Source organism: Aegilops tauschii, chromosome 3 (assembly GCF_002575655.3).
Source record: "Aegilops tauschii subsp. strangulata cultivar AL8/78 chromosome 3, Aet v6.0, whole genome shotgun sequence".
Taxonomy (NCBI): domain Eukaryota; kingdom Viridiplantae; phylum Streptophyta; class Magnoliopsida; order Poales; family Poaceae; genus Aegilops; species Aegilops tauschii.
The window spans coordinates 456,998,909-457,015,496 of record NC_053037.3 but is presented as its reverse complement, the minus strand read 5'-3'; positions in this window follow the sequence as shown (position 1 = coordinate 457,015,496).

The following is a 16,588-nucleotide window of genomic DNA, read 5'->3' as shown; positions in this document are numbered from 1 at the left end:
ACGGCAAGGGAGTTGCCACGCCCGGTAAACCAGTTACTGGGAAGAAGTCAAAGAATGGACCCAAGCCTGAAACTGAGTGCTTTTATTGCAAGGGAAGTGGTCACTGGAAGCGGAACTGCCCCAAATACTTGCGGAAAAGAAGGCCGGCAACACCAAAGGTATATGTGATATACATGTAATTGATGTGTACCTTACCAGTACTCGTAGTAGCTCCTGGGTATTTGATACCGGTGCGGTTGCTCATATTTGTAACTCAAAACAGGAACTACGGAATAAACGGAGACTGGCGAAGGACGAGGTGACGATGCGCGTCGGGAATGGTTCCAAGGTTGATGTGATCGCCGTCGGCACGCTACCTCTGCATCTACCTACGGGATTAGTTTTAAACCTCAATAATTGTTATTTAGTGCCAACTTTGAGCATGAACATTGTATCTGGATCTCGTTTAATTCGAGATGGCTACTCATTTAAATCCGAGAATAATGGTTGTTCTATTTATTTGAGAGATATGTTTTATGGTCATGCCCCACTGGTCAATGGTTTATTCTTGATGAATCTCGAACGTGATGTTACACATGTTCATAGTGTGAATACCAAAAGATGTAAAGTTGATAATGATAGTCCCACATACTTGTGGCACTGCCGCCTTGGTCACATTGGTGTCAAGCGCATGAAGAAGCTCCATGCAGATGGACTTTTGGAGTCTCTTGATTACGAATCATTTGACACATGCGAACCATGCCTCATGGGTAAGATGACCAAGACTCCGTTCTCCGGAACAATGGAGCGAGCAACCAATTTATTGGAAATCATACATACCGATGTGTGCGGTCCAATGAGTGTTGAGGCTCGCGGAGGATATCGTTATGTTCTCACTCTCACTGATGACTTAAGTAGATATGGGTATGTCTACCTAATGAAACACAAGTCTGAAACCTTTGAAAAGTTCAAGGAATTTCAGAGTGAGTCGAGAATCAACGTGACAGGAAAATAAAATTCTTACGATCAGATCGTGGTGGAGAATATTTAAGTCACGAGTTTGGTGCACACTTAAGGAAATGTGGAATAGTTTCACAACTCACGCCGCCTGGAACACCTCAGAGAAACGGTGTGTCCGAACGTCGTAATCGCACTCTATTGGATATGGTGCGATCTATGATGTCTCTTACCGATTTACCGCTCTCATTTTGGGGCTATGCTTTAGAGACTGCCGCATTCACTTTAAATAGGGCTCCGTCGAAATCCGTTGAGACGACACCGTATGAATTATGGTTTGGGAAGAAACCTAAGCTGTCGTTTCTAAAAGTTTGGGGATGCGATGCTTATGTCAAGAAACTTCAACCTGAAAAGCTCGAACCCAAGTCAGAAAAATGCGTCTTCATAGGATACCCTAAGGAAACTATTGGGTATACCTTCTACCTCAGATCCGAAGGCAAGATCTTCGTTGCCAAGAACGGGTCCTTTCTGGAGAAGGAGTTTCTCTCGAAAGAATTGAGTGGGAGGAAAGTGGAACTTGATGAGGTGATAGTCACCCCTTCCGTACCGGAAAGTAGCGCAGCACGGGAAAATGTTCCTATGGTGCCTACACTGACTGGGGAGGAAGTTAATGATGATGATCATGAAACTTCGGATCAAGTTACTGAACTTCGTAGGTCCACAAGGACACGTTCCGCACCAGAGTGGTACGGCAACCCTGTCCTGGAAATCATGTTGTTAGACAACGGTGAACCTTCGAACTATGAAGAAGCGATGGCGGGCCCGGATTCCAACAAATGGCTAGAAGCCATGAAATCCGAGATAGGATCCATGTATGAAAACGAAGTATGGACTTTGACTGACTTGCCCGATGATCGGGGAGCCATAGAAAACAAATGGATCTTTAAGAAGAAGACGGACGCGGATGGTAATGTGATCATCTACAAAGCTCGACTTGTCGCTAAGGGTTATCGACAAGTTCAAGGGGTTGACTACGATGAGACTTTCTCACCCGTAGATGAAGCTGAAGTCCGTCCGAATCATGTTAGCAATTGCCGCATACTATGATTATGAGATATGGCAGATGGATGTCAAAACGGCATTCCTTAACGGCTTCCTTAAGGAAGAGTTGTATATGATGCAGCCGGAAGGTTTTGTCGATCCTAAGAATGCTAACAAAGTATGCAAGCTCCAGCGCTCAATCTATGGGCTGGTGCAAGCATCTCGGAGTTGGAACATTCGCTTTGATGAGATGATCAAAGCGTTTGGGTTTACACAGACTTATGGAGAAGCCTGTGTTTACAAGAAAGTGAGTGGGAGCTCTGTAGCATTTCTCATATTATATGTGGATGACATACTATTGATGGGAAATGATATAGAACTCTTGGAATGTATAAAGGCCTATTTGAATAAGTGTTTTTCAATGAAGGACCTTGGAGAAGCTGCTTATATATTAGGCATCAAGATCTATAGAGATAGATCGAGACGCCTCATTGGTCTTTCACAGAGTACATACCTTGACAAGATATTGAAGAAGTTCAATATGGATCAGTCCAAGAAGGGGTTCTTGCTTGTATTGCAAGGTGTGCAATTGAGCACGGCTCAATGCCCGACCACGGCAGAAGATAGAGAAAAGATGAGTGTCATCCCCTATGCCTCGGCCATAGGGTCTATTATGTATGCCATGCTGTGTACCAGACCTGATGTAAACCTTGCCGTAAGTTTGGTAGGAAGGTACCAAAGTAATCCCGGCATCGAACACTGGACAGCGGTCAAGAATATCCTGAAGTACCTGAAGAGGACTAAGGATATGTTTGTCGTTTATGGATGTGACGAAGAGCTCGTCGTAAAGGGTTACGTCGACGCTAGCTTCGACACAGATCTGGATGACTCGAAGTCACAGACCGGATATGTGTATATTTGGAATGGAGGAGCAGTAAGCTGGTGCAGTTGCAAACAAAGCGTCGTGGCGGGATCTACATGTGAAGCGGAGTACATGGCAGCCTCGGAGGCAGCACAGGAAGCAGTCTGGATGAAGGAGTTCATTACCGACCTAGGGGTGATTCCCAATGCGTCAGGCCCGATGACTCTCTTCTGTGACAACACTGGAGCTATTGCCCTTGCGAAGGAGCCCAGGTTTCTTAGGAAGACCAGGCATATCAAGCGTCGCTTCAACTCCATTCGTGAAAGTGTTCAAAATGGAGACATAGATATTTGTAAAGTACATACGGACCTGAATGTAGCAGATCCGTTGACTAAACCTCTCCCTAGAGCAAAACATGATCAACACCAGGACGCAATGGGTGTTCGATTCATCACAATGTAACTAGATTATTGACTCTAGTGCAAGTGGGAGACTGTTGGAAATATGCCCTAGAGGCAATAATAAATGGTTATTATTATATTTCTTTGTTCATGGTAATTGTCTATTGTTCATGCTATAATTGTATTGTCCGGAAATCGTAATACATGTGTGAATACATAGACCACAACGTGTCCCTAGTAAGCCTCTAGTTGACTAGCTCGTTCATCAACAGATAGTCATGGTCTCCTGACTATGGACATGGGATGTCGTTGATAACGGGATCACATCATTAGGAGAATGATGTGATGGACAAGACCCAATCCTAAGCATAGCATATAAGATCGTGTAGTTTCGTTTGCTAGAGCTTTTCCAATGTCAAGTATCTTTTCCTTAGACCATGAGATCGTGCAACTCCCGGATACCGTAGGAGTGCTTTGGGTGTGCCAAACGTCACAACGTAACTGGGTGACTATAAAGGTGCACTACGGGTATCTCCGAAAGTGTCTGTTGGGTTGGCACGGATCGAGACTGGGATTTGTCACTCCATGTGACGGAGAGGTATCTCTGGGCCCACTCGGTAATGCATCATCATAATGAGCTCAATGTAACTAAGGCGTTAGTCACGGGATCATGCATTGCGGTACGAGTAAAGAGACTTGCCGGTAACGAGATTGAACAAGGTATTGGGATACCGACGATCGAATCTCGAGCAAGTAACATACCGATTGACAAAGGGAATTGCATACGGGATTGATTGAATCCTCGACACCGTGGTTCATCTGATGAGATCATCGTGGAACATGTGGGAGCCAACATGGGTATCCAGATCCCGCTGTTGGTTATTGACCGGAGAGGCGTCTCGGTCATGTCTGCATGTCTCCCGAACCCGTAGGGTCTACACACTTAAGGTTCGGTGACGCTAGGGTTGTAGAGATATGTGTATGCTGAAACCCGAAAGTTGTTCGGAGTCCCGGATGAGATCCCGGACGTCACGAGAGGTTCCGGAATGGTCCGGAGGTGAAGAATTATATATAGGAAGTCAAGTTTCGGCCACCGGGAAAGTTTCGGGGGTTACCGGTATTGTACCGGGACCAACGGAAGGGTCCCGGGGGTCCACCGGGTGGGGCCACCTATCCCGGAGGGCCCCGTGGGCTGAAGTGGGAAGGGAACCAGCCCCTAGTGGTCTGGGCGCCCCCGCATGGGCCTCCCCCCTGCGCCTAGGGTTGCAAACCCTAGGGTGGGGGGGCTTCCCACTTGCCTTGGGGGGCAAGGCACCCCCCTTGGCCGCCGCCCCCACCCTAGATGGGTTTGGCCGGCGCCCCCCCCCTCCCAAGGGGGCCTATATAGAGGGGGGAGGGAGGGCAGCAATAGCTCAGCCTTGGGCGCCTCCCTCCTCCCCTGCTACACCTCTCCCTCTCGTAGACGCTCGGCGAAGCCCTGCCGAGATACCGCTACATCCACCACCACCCCGTCGTGCTGCTGGATCTCCATCAACCTCTCCTCCCCCCCTTGCTGGATCAAGAAGGAGGAGACGTCGCTGCACCGTACGTGTGTTGAACGCGGAGGTGCCGTCCTTTCGGCACTCGGTCATCGGTTATTTGGATCACGGCGAGTACGACTCCGTCATCCACGTTCATTGGAACGCTTCCGCTCGTGATCTATAAGGGTATGTAGATGCACTCCTTTCCCCTCGTTGCTAGTATACTCCATAGATGCATCTTGGTGAGCGTAGGAAAATTTTAAAATTATGCTACGATTCCCAACATTATTGTCTCGCCGTCTTCGGGGTATCCGTGGCCAATTACTCCGACAGTAGCCCCCAAGCCTCCGGGCAACTTGGCAAAGTTGGGCGGAGGTTTTTTGGCGGGTGTTTCATGGAAATGATCATGCAAAAGACAAAGTTAGTCCATGCAGACTTATCAAATGATTGCTTTTAGCACTGCAAGTTTTATGCGGAGGGTGCCGACTCGGTTTCGTCCGAGCCCCCTTCAATCTCTTTCATGTTCCCTCCACTCTTTGGCTTGCTCTCGCTTGCCAGACAGCCTCTCTGTGGTCTGTGGCTGAGAGTGGGCCGCGGAGTGGAGTGTACAATACTCAGACTCTGGGAGCGAATTTAACCGAGCAGATACTCATAAAGAAAACGGCCGGGTCGCCCGAACCGTTTTTCTTCCCGGACGTTTTTCGCGTGGGTGTCCTCCAGCGTTCACTCTTGCTAGCCGGACAGCCGCTCTGCGGTCTGTGACTAAGAGTGGGCCTTTGGTACCGCGCACGCTACTAAGCCGTCTGCGGGAACAAACGTCTCAGGCCAAGCGGCCAGCCCCCGGGCCAACTCTGGCTGGCGCCGGGGCAAACAGTGCTGCAACTGTAATAAAATGCGGAGATAGCCCCCGAGCATCGATCGGGGTTATCTGTGCTCTCGTGGTGAAAAAATATGTGGGTGAGGAGCTCACATTGATTTTTGTGTAGCCGAGGCGATGTCGTCGAAGACAGCCGGCGCGGCTCGGCGCTTCGCGGAGCGCGTCGGCGCACCCGCTGCGTGTAGCCCTCGAGCCTCTAGGCGCTCGAGGAGGGTCCAGCCGGTCGGGCCTGACCGGCCAGGCGGCAAGCAGAACGCAGCCGAGCCGGCCTGGCACAGCCGGCCAGGTGGCGAGGCGCCTGGCAGCGCCCTTTTTCTTCTTTCTTCTCTTGTTTTTGTTTCTTGCAATCTTCCGTGGGGGCGCGCCAGCGCACCCACTGGGTGTAGCCCCCAAGATTCGGGCCGACTGCTGAGCGGTCGGGCCTGATCTCCCGGCAACTACTTTGTCTTCTTCCTTGCGGGGGCGCGTCAGCGCACCCGCTGGGTGTAGCCCCCGAGATTCGGGCCGACTGCTGACAAGTCGGGCCGGATCTCCCGGCAACTACTTTATTCTTCTTCGTGGGGGCGTGTCAGCGCACCCGCTGAGTGTAGCCCCCGAGATTCGGGCCGACTGCTGAGTAGTCGGGCCGGATCTCCCGGCAACTACTTTGTCTTCTTTGTTGAAGTTGATGCTTTTTTCTTCTTCTCTTTGTCCGTCTGTTGGCAACGGGCAGCCGGACGTTTCGCCCTTGTGTCCGTGTTGATGGGAGCAGTCGGCCCGCATCTCTTTCTTTCTTTCTTTCTGCTTTTTGAGGCAGTCGGCCACTTTTTATTTTTTAGCACCCGGCTAGGTTGCCAGTCGGCACACTTTGTTGACCCAACAGCAGTCAGCCGACTCTTCTTTTTTTTAGCATTCGGCCACCTCTCAGCCGGATTGGGCACTCGGCCCTTTCTCTCTTTTTTCTTCCAGCCGGCCATTGGGCAAGCGGCCCATTTCTTACAGCAGTCGCCCGCGACGGGCAGCCGACTACGGCGGGAGCCGGCAGGCGGAAACTGGCACGAAGCAGGCGGAGGCGGCGCCGGGCGCAGCGGCGAGGAGGCACGGCAAGGCGGAGAACTCGGCTGCGGGTAGAGGCGGTGCCGGCCTGCGGGCGGAGCCGGCAGGCGAGACCCGGAGCCGAACGGCCGGGTGCGCGGATGCGGAGGAAACCGGCACGGCCTGGGACGCGGAATCCGCGAGCAAGAGGCGGCAGCGGCGACCCGGAGGAGGGCGCCGGCGCGGAGTAACGGGGAGACGGCAGCCGGCCGTCCACGTTGCGGGCAGCCGTCCCGCACAAAGCCGGCAGGCGGCCGAAACGAGGGGCGCGCGGAGGCGGCCGTGGGGAGCCGGGGCGGAGCAGTCAGCGTCCAGGAGCTGGGCAGCCGGCGCGGGGGCGAAGTCGGCGCGGGTGTCGGGGACGACACAGCCAGGCGAAGGCCCGCGCAAATGCAATTGGACGCGTGGGCGATGATGCGCAGGGTGGAGCGGAGCAACCGGCGACAGGTGAGGCCAACTGTCAGGCCGCAGATGGCGCCGGGGCGCGCACGCATGCGGGGAAGCTGAGATGGCCGGGGCCGGGAGCTGGTGCAGCCGGAGGCCGGCGAGCTGGACGCGCGGGAGGGGCGCAGCGCAGCAGCCGCGGCTGCGGCGAGGCGGCTGGGCAACGAGGGAGCGGCAACCCGGAGCCGGAGATGGCCTGGCCGCGGCCAACGCAGGAGCCGGCGGGGGGCGCGCGGGGCGCAGCCGGCCGCGGCACCCGACGCTGGAGCCGACGGCAGACGCGAGGCGTGGCCGTGGCAGAGGCGGAGCCGGCGTGGAGGAGACTCAGAGCGGTGCTGACCGGTTGCGAGGGAGGTGAAGGGGCTCAGCCGCTGCAGGCGGATGAAGCAGCTCGGGGCGGAGGCAGGCGAAGCAACTCGGGACGCAACCAGAGCCGAACGAGGCAGCAACGCTATGGCGAGCTAGTGGTGGAGGAGCTCGGGCCGTGAGGCATTACACGGAGATGGCCGGGCGGAGCGCACGCGTGACCGCGAGCGAGGGTCGCGCGCGAGGCGCTGGAAAAGGCGACGGCCACGGCGAGGCAAGCAGGTGGGCAGCAGCTTGGGCGGGGTAGAGCGGAGACGAGCATTGTCTGGCTAATATATGGGCAATATCTGACTTGCATCAGGTTAATGCACAGGCATTATCCAACTGGTGTCTAGCTGCTATCTGATGCGTATATGACTTGCATGTGGCTAGTGTTTGACCCTGGTTGACTTGCATCTAGCTAGCTTGCAAGCAGGTGCAAGTTAGCGGGATGAGCGTGATCAGGGCGGTGTCGAGGCCGACGAGGCGGACGCGCCGTCCCGTGCGGCCGCCCCGGGGGCGTGTCAATGTCGAGCCCTCAAGCGCGGCCGGAGAGGTGACAGCGACGCCGCGACGGAGGTGACGAGGATGGCGAGGCCGACGGCAAGGACGCACCGCCTCTCGCGGCCACTTCGGGGGCGTGTCGATGTCGAGCCCCCGACCGCTATCAGTGAGATGGCGCGACGCCGCGGCGGTGAAGGCGAGGATGGTCCCGCCCGGACTTCGAAACCAGCAGCAGCGTGGTAGCATAGTAGTAGTACCACACCACGGTGGGCGCCAACTGTCGTGGTATTCTCACGGGGGGCTTGCGAGTCGACAGATGCCACAAGGGCTTAGTGTGAGGGTAAGACTGCTGCTGATAGGCCCGGGAGCGGGTATGCGAGTAGCACGCGCTAGTTTACCCAGGTTCGGGGCTCTCCGGAGAGATAATACCCCTACTCCTGCATGTCTGAGTATATCTGGTACATCTGGTACAGAGTTGCTCCTGGAGCTGTATCTGAAAGCAGTGCCACAGGCATCTGGTTTCATATATGCATGTATGTGGCATGCTCTAGTGGTCGGCCATGCTCATGGCCGAATGGGTGTGCCTGGGCATGTATGCATGCGTGAGTGTATGTCCGAGTGGATGGATGGATGGATGGATGGCTATATATAGTGTGGAGCTAGCTTACTATCTAAGCCATGTGGTGGTATGGGAGCAAGGCATGGTGGGGTGTCACACTTGTTCCCTGGGTCACTTCACAAATAGTGCCCAGGGACAAGTGACACTATACATGATGGCATCGTGGTACAGCTGTCTCGTCCGCGGTATGGCCGTCTCGTCGGGGTCTTGTCGGTGTCGGGTCGGGCTGCAGTCGGCAGCCGGCTGGTTGGCGCAGTCGGCAGCCGGCAGCCGGCCGGGCAGAGCAGTCGGACGGGGAGCCGGCAGGAGCAGCCGGGCAGTCGGACTGAGGGGCTTTGCTAGCCCCGATGTCTTGAGTTATTTGTTGGAAATATGCCCTAGAGGCAATAATAAATGGTTATTATTATATTTCTTTGTTCATGGTAATTGTCTATTGTTCATGCTGTAACCCCAAATAATTGTCGGAGTAATTGGCCATTTTGATCGAGGGATAAATGTTGCTCCTGCCGGCTCCAAATAATTGTCGGAGTAATTGGCCATTTTGATCGAGGGAGACATGTTGTCTTGCAATTTCACTGACATGTGGGACCGTAATTGAATAAACCGTCGATAGCCGAAATCTAATCGCTCAGCGGGCGTCGGCTGAGAAGAGATAAACGGGGGAGGGAGAAGAGATCGCCCGCCCGCCGCGCACGGACTCCAAGAAATATATGGTGATAATGTGAGGTGGGCCATGCTGGAGTCCGGACCGCTTCCGGAGCCCGCTCTCACTGCCCTGGCCCCTCAAGACGCCAGCTGCCCGCCGCATGCATGCATAGCAAGTAGTACTCCTTATGTGGAGGAGAGAGAGGCATTGACAAAGTCAAGGAGTGGGCTCTGCAAGAGCCTGTCTCTACACGTGCTCCTAGGTATAAAAAACTAATTCTAAAAAAAGGCATAAAAAACAATTGTGTCTTAAAAAAGAAAGGTAAAAAACATTTGAGAGGAAATAGATAGAGAGAAAGTGAGAAAAAGCTGTAACCTGGGCATTACATGAGGAAGGAGGGAGTGGTGCACATGCCAAGTTCACTGGGTTGCCGTGTTTCACACTCCTCCGTCGTAATAGTGGAGACAATAGCTTTCATAAAAAATAAACAATGAATACTCGTTGCTCGTCCTCTATATCGGAAAGAATACTTTCATTCGCCGACATGTGGGACGTCGACCATCCTGGTCCATCTGCCATGCACAAAATTATCCTGGTCTACCCCGGTCGTATCGCAGGCCCAACCTTTCCCACTGTAAGTTGTTCGGACGAAGGAACCATCATGACTCCGTCGAATTCCGCTTCTTCAAGAAAACTTACTGTACCCGCAATACTGCTACCACACGCGAAGACTGGACGGCACTGTACCACATCATATCACCAAAACCCACTAGGCCAAACTAGCCCGCCTAGGTCATCTATTTTGGAACGGAGGGAGTACGTCTCTGCACTGCTATGATTTTGTGTTGCACGTTCTCTGTACTTTTGCTACGATTTTCCTACCCTATGAACCAAATGAGGCCTGAATGTATGTCGACTATTGTCTGATCGATCGCTAAGCCTACAATTTTAGGAGCTAGGGCTATTGGTCGATCGACGAGGGATAAGTATAAGCGTACCACGAGCTCATCAGCCCCAACGTTTATCTTCGGTGAGTGTTTTGCAAGTACTATAGCTCGCACAGTAGCTAGCCTACTAACACCAAGAATCATCAAACAAGCCCTGCTGATATGATAAACAGTTCAAACTTACATCTAAGCATGCCATATATTACATCAAAAGATGGTGAGGATACATCTGTTTCCATAACTCGGAGAGGGTTCGCATGATTCATCGCATGATTCACTATCAAACAAAAGTAGCAAGATCCACCCACACAAGACATTGCACTAGCCCTAAGATGGTTGATAACACGCATCGTTCTGGTAATTAAACACAGGGCAATGCAAACTACCCTGAAGGATTAGCGCGACCAACTATTTCTTATCATCGATCTCTCGGACAATGACCACAGCACGGACAGCGGCATGGGAATCGATTTCTGGGGCGATGTCTACAGGACTGACCGCGACATCGGAATCGATCTCTGGGGCGATGTCCACAGGATGGACAGCGGCATCAGAATCGATCTCCGGGGCGATGCCAACAGGATGGGCCACGACATCGGAATCATCAAGGACGTCCACCGGCACCTGCACAACCCTAACATATTAGCAAGCACATTGCAAATAATCAAAAACCACAACTATGGTAATAAGCCATTATTTTTTTACCTTGTGCAGCTCACCGGGGGATCTCATCCCTCCGGGGGCCATCTCCTCGTCCTCGATGGGGGCCATCACCTTGCCAGGGGAATACTGCTTCTCAGCGACGACTATCTCCTCAAACTCGGTCTTGAGCCTCACATAGGTGGCAATCAGAGTTCCTGGGGTAGGCACGGTGGGGCCCTTGCTGTTCTTCCAACTTTCTTTGAGGAGTTCGTCCGCCAACGTCCTCAACTCTTTGGCCAGTGCTTGTTTCTTGGAGTTCTTCGTCTCCATGGGTTGGCCCGCCAACATGGTCAACTCGTTGGTCGGTGCTCGCTTCCTGGAGATCGCTGTCTCCGGTGGGTTGTCCGCCGGCAACTCTTTGCCTAGTGCTCCAGGATCCATCAATGATCTGACAAACAAAAAGAAATCGAAAGGAAACCACAATCGCAATGAAAACAGGAAAAGAATAGGATGTGAGAATCGGTCGGTGCTTCGCAAACAGAAGATTCTTGGAATGAAAATATAGAAGCATAACTGATTCGCACACCTTTCCTTCGTCAGTACAGAAGAAAAATGGCAGAAGTGAGTAGCCTGGAGTGAGGTTTTCTTCAAGAAAGGGAAGAAAGGGCTTGAACGAGCGTTCCAGTGAAATGATGGTTGCTTCGTCCAGTCCAACTTGGAGGCCACCTTACCACTGCTGGTAAAGGTGTGGGTTTTGTGATATGACGGGTCATGACTGCCCCACCGGGGTGACAGGTGAGTGTCGACTGTTTCACCTCGCTGTGATTTGGTGGATGGCACGCGGGCCTGGATACTTTGAAATGTCCTGCATGTAGATAGAGTGGCTAGTCATATAGGAGTGCTCAATATTGTGCACCGCGACCAAGGCAGAGAGGAAAACGAGAGAACTACGTAATTAATGCATGAGTTTAATTAGGGTAGTTTTGTAAAGTACAAGATACATTCCTCCAATCGCAAAATGCCTTGGTTCATGAGATTTGAGATTTGAGCCCTATAAACCGGAAGGGAGGGAGTACTGCACACGGTGTAGTCTAGTCACTTGTTGAAATCTCTAGAAAGGCAAATACTCCTTTCCAGTTTACAAGGCTATACTACTCCCTCCGTCTAGGTGTGTAAGTCATCTTACGAAAACCAAATAGTCGCAAAACACTTAGGCGCGGTGCATTAACTTCTACCTTGTTTCTTGTTTCTTGACATATCAACCAATAAGAGATGAGAGGTGTGCATGCTTTTAATGACTTGCAATGGCTAGTTCATTGCATGCAATGCTATTAATTAGCAAATAAACATTGGTGACCCCGGGAGGAAACGGTGCTAAGCTCGTGGACCTATGCAGAATGAGTATCAACCAATGGATAATGGAGTTTAATTGTTAAACAATAGCAATTTCGTCTCATGCAAGAGCCTGGCTAGTACTCCAAGGAACCGCACCACGCGAGCGTTCGCAACTGCCACGTTCGGGTTGCGCTTGGCTCTTCGCCTCTTCGAGAAGACGAACAATGATGTTACTCCTACTTCTACAGTATCGAATCCACTGCTGCATGTCCGTCCACCTCGTGCGGGAGGGATAGCGTGTAGCGAAAGCTTCTACTTACTGCTCCTGCCTTTGCGTCTATGACAGGTGGGCCCAACAGGTGGTTGGCCCTCCTGTCATGCAGCCAAAGGCAGGTGCAGTTAAGGCACCAGAGCTCAGTCCGCGAGGGAGAGGGCGTTGTAGTAATCAAATTTCTCGGTCTTGTACGAGTTGACGCGACACATCAAAGCACTGCACTCGATATAAGTCTTTTTACACATTTAAAATGGGCTACTTCGTATGTAGGAGTAGACATATTCTGCTTCGTATGTAGTCACTTGTTGCAATCTCTAAAAATACTTATATTTGGAAACGGAGGGAGTACAACGCATGCATGCATGCCGTGACTTTCCTTTTGATACTTGCATGTGTTGATTTGATGCACCTTGCCAAATTTTGACTATAAATTTAACTAACCAAATTTTCATGCATGTCACAAAAAATTACGGGGCTGTTTGGATTGTGACTATGTTTGTCTTATGTTGCCACATTATTTTTCCCACACTTGCCACACTTGCCTAACCTGAGTTGCTCAAATTGTTAGACACACTTTGGCTTGCCTAAGGGAATCTTGCCACAATTTTTGTGTCTATGCCATGTGGGGTTCACTGCTAATAACAAATTTCTTGTCTTAGGTGTGGCTTATAAAAAAGACTTATATTTAGGAACGGAGGGAGTAGAAAATATAAATAATAATGCATGTTGGGGCAACCCACATTTCCGCTAATTTTAGCCGTGGGCTTGTTCACAATTTTTACGAGGGGTTGGTTGTTCATTTAATGGAGGGACTTGTAGTACCAGACTTGAACGATACAAAGTACGACCTGGCACACCGTAACACCACTTGGAACAAGCGGGTAGCTATCTCAAAAAACAATCAACAACTAAAAAAAACCGCGACCTGGCATGTAGTAGTACACAATTTTAAATGATTGTTTTGATGGAGTGAAAAAGGAAAACTACCCCACTACGTATATATAGGCCGGAGCCTCCGCGCTTGCTTGCTAGGGTTGCTCTATTCACACACTCTCATCCTCTCTAGATCTAAACAAGATAGGGGTAGTAACACTGTCTTTCTCCCTTCAAAAAACACTGGCTTTCTATCCTCACCGCTGGTTACAGATCCGGACGTATCCCCCTCCGCCGGTGAAGGGGAGGAGGGGCAGCGTTTAGGCCGTCGTCGACAGCGAGGGAGGAGACCCACTGCCGGCCGCACCGTTATCTCTGGCCGAGCGCCGGCGCGGGAGGTCCTCCGATCCCTTCGTCGTTTCCTGTGGGCGGATCCGGCCTCCCGCCGCCCACCTATCCACATCCCGACGACCTTTAGGTATATCTTCGTTCGAAACCGCCTTAGCTCTACTTCCCCAGCTCACTACGTCGCTGCATGTGCATCATTTTCTACCTCTCAGCCCCTCTCGATCGGATGGTCCAATGTCACATATTTTCTTCTTCTATTGTTAGAGGTAAAGCTACTTCATGGAGTCGAATCTTGTACTCCCTCCGTCCGAAAATACTTGTCATTGAAATGGATGTATCTAGATGTATTTTAGTTCTAGACACATCCATTTTGATGACAAGTAATTCTGGACGGAGGGAGTACTTGGTTCAAACAAGAAATAAAGTGGGGGTGGGGGAATTTAGTATGTACATCGGACTTGGTACAAACAGGAAGGAAAGGGAGTGAAAGTAGTACAAACTGGTCATCCAACCGGTCTCTTGGTCGAAAAGGGAAATATAGGGGTAACGCTGTACACAGTGGTATGACCAGGACTAGATTTGCTATCCACACATAGGAGTAGGTGGCTAGAGTGAACAAAAATGGGACCAACCCAGATATGTTTCTTTGATGTTTGTTTCTTGGGGCAACAAACTATGAATCACCACTTTATGCCCCTGTTTACATACATGGTGCTGGACTGCTGGTGCACCCACTGTCCCATGCCCTTATACCAAATATTTAGGCTCCGTTCGGAATAAAGGGGCAGAAAACATAGGTCTTGTTGAAAATAGAGGAATAGGAAAGGAATGTAGGTATAAAACTATGGAACAACGAACCGGAGGAAACTCTCAAGAGAATGTGTTCGGATGGACTACGAAATGTACAGATTTGTTTTTTTAGAGTAGCATGCTTGGCAGTATGAGATGCTATTTGTTTATTCAGCTACACAGTGACTACTCTTGTCCTCACCTCACGTACCACACACATGTTGATTTTTTTATTCCGGCAACACAGCACAGCAACCTGTCTAACGCATGGCAACGAGCGCCTGCCTCGGGCTTCCGCCCAGAAAATGAGCAGCGCGTGGATGTTTCTAATCCTATGGAATCAGTACTACCAGACCAGCTTTCCTATGAAACACTATTCACCTTTCCCGTGTTCCGAACGGTTGGAAGGGAACGAATACCGTAGGAATTGTGTTCCTACGAAAATCCTGCACCAAACGTGTGAATCGAACGCAGCCTTAGCTGTTCTTAATCTAATGTCCCTGGTAAAAATGAAGCCATGCCACTGTTATAAGCCATGACAAGTTTAGCCAAATGTTTTTGCCTGTAATTGTTTGAGACTCTGACTGTTTCCTCTGTGCCTTTTTGTGCAAACAGGGATATCCAATTCACCTGGTTGCTGTTGTGACCTTTTGGTGCACTGCACAAAACTCTTCTTAAAAGAAGTGACTTTTGTGTTGTTTAACTGGAATGTCAGAATGGAACAGTTGGTTCATTTTGGTGGAACTGCACAAAGGGAGATATGTGTTCCAATCCTCATCATCCATATTGGCGCCATAACCTTCCTTTAGGTAAGAATGATATTTAATGCATGTGTTCATCTCTATTTTCCGACTGCCATGAGAAAATAATGCTGTTTTTTACTAGTACACTTGTACTCCCTCACTGACAAAACCAAATCTGAATTAGATGGCCAATCATGTACTTGGTTTCACCAACTGGTGAGGAGAAAGAGAAACAGAGCATGAAGAGGAAGAAGAAGAAGAATAAACAGTGCCAAGGCGATCTTGCTGAAGCCAGAGGCCTCAGTCGAGGCCATTCAAGGGCTCCGGCAACGACTACCTTACATGTGAGACGATCCTCCAGGGAGCCCTTCCACTTCTGCTGTCTCACTTAATTAATTAGGAGTACTTAAGTACCACTAATTTATTACTGCCTAATTTTCCTGTTGGAGTTAAACAAATCTTTAGTAGGAACCTATGTTGAATCATGTACGTGTGTATGTTTGTCTATGGAGGTGAATCATGTGGTGGAGCAGGGAGGGAATATTATTAGTGTCATGACATAATAGTGCTATTGTTTTGCATGTCAATTTATTGCCATTGGTTCAATGAGGCAATGTTTTGCGTATTGTCCATCATGAATTTGATGCTACTGTTTGAGTAATATGCTAATGTCTTCCTATCCTTTCTCACTAAGCTAATGAAGGTTTCACCTTGTTCCTACTTGTGCAAACAGGGATCATGTTGTGCCAATCATACATTTTAGTGGAACTACACAAGACAATACAATGAACTGTATCCCAGCCAGTGCTTTAACTCTGCTGGAAGTTCTTGATAATCTTTCGATATAATCTCAGCACTGGTAAACAAGAGTGATTTCAACCATACATTTGAAGTGCACAAAAATATATACTATTGTGTGATTCCAGTGAGTGCTTTATCATCTCTTATGGGACTACATGAATAAGCTTTTTTCTCAGGTTGGTATGGGCCTAAGGCCTTCATCCATATTAGTTTGCTGTCTCTCTATTTGTATCGTGCTACTGTCATGAGAAACTCCTTTATCTTTGCACGCTAAAGTTTTGCAACCTATGATAAATGGCAATGCTTTGAGTGTTGAGTTGAGCTAATTGGCACTGATTAAATAAACTAATACCTCTCTTTAAGCAAGACTACTATGTTGCTAACTTTACCCATTAAGATAATGAGGGTGCTTCTATTTGTTAGTGTATGTTTCATCAACTAGTCCCACTATTACAGTAATCTCACTCTCTCAATATATGTGCCAACATGGATGCTCGATTTTGGTGGAACTGCACAAAAACTTTGGGTGCTTCATTGCCTCGACAGCTTCCCTCCTTTCCTGTCAGT